A 988-nucleotide genomic window follows, 5' to 3' on the forward strand; every position below is an offset into this window, starting at 1 on the left:
TTTTCAGGAACCTGTGTTTTGGGTGAGATAAACCCAACCCTGGCAGGCAGAGCAGGAAAACAAAAGACACTGCCAAGTGCCGTCACTTTGAGAGCTGTGGTCACATCTTCCGCTACCAGGAAATCAAATGTAGGTCGAAATCCACCGCAAATGTCTGTGCAATCGGCAGGAAGTAAACCAGTGAGGTCAGGTATCAAGTGTTTCCTTCCTTCTGGCAATGGTTACTGTTTAAAGAGAAAAACAGCCAAGCTGACTAAGCCCCAAATGGTAAAATGTCCAGATGGTATGAAAGTCCAGGAGCTGGGGACCCTGCCTCCCCCAGCCCCACTCAGCCACCAAGGTTTCTCTGGTACAAAATGCACTTCAGAGGAATTGAGAGGGATGATACCGGATGGTGCAAATGGTTATGTACTTGGCTACTGACCGAAATGCTGGCGGTTCAAACCCACCTAGAGGTGCCCTGGAGATCTGCTCCTGAGGGTCACAGTCTGGAAAACCTATGGAGCGCAGTTCCACTCTGTAGCACATGGGGTCACCATGAGTCAGAATCGACTAGACAGGCAGCTGGTTGGTTGGTTGGGCTATGGGGAAGCCACAGAAAAGGGCAGGTCGGAGAGACGGCTTGGAGGGAAAACCCAGACCTCATCCTCCTTGATTCTGAAAATCCTCTACAGTTAGAGGAAATGCAGAAGTAAGGAAAGGGAACGTGGGTCAAGGTGAATTTACAACCTGGATGAATCTCATAATCATAGTATGGAATGAAGAAGAGCCACAGACAAAAGGATACACACAGTATGACTCTGTGTATGTAAAGTTCACAAACAAGTAAAAGCCTTCAAAAAGAAAAACAAGGAAATGATTGCCACAAAAGTCAGGATACCTGGGATGGGGGAACTGTGATGGGGAAAAGACACACAGGAATGTCTAGGGTGTCCACAATGCCCCATGGTGACACAGGTTATATAATTCGTCATATATGCGTATATAT

This window comes from Trichechus manatus, unplaced genomic scaffold (genome assembly GCF_000243295.1).
Source record: "Trichechus manatus latirostris isolate Lorelei unplaced genomic scaffold, TriManLat1.0 scaffold00093, whole genome shotgun sequence".
Classification (NCBI taxonomy): Eukaryota; Metazoa; Chordata; class Mammalia; order Sirenia; family Trichechidae; genus Trichechus; species Trichechus manatus.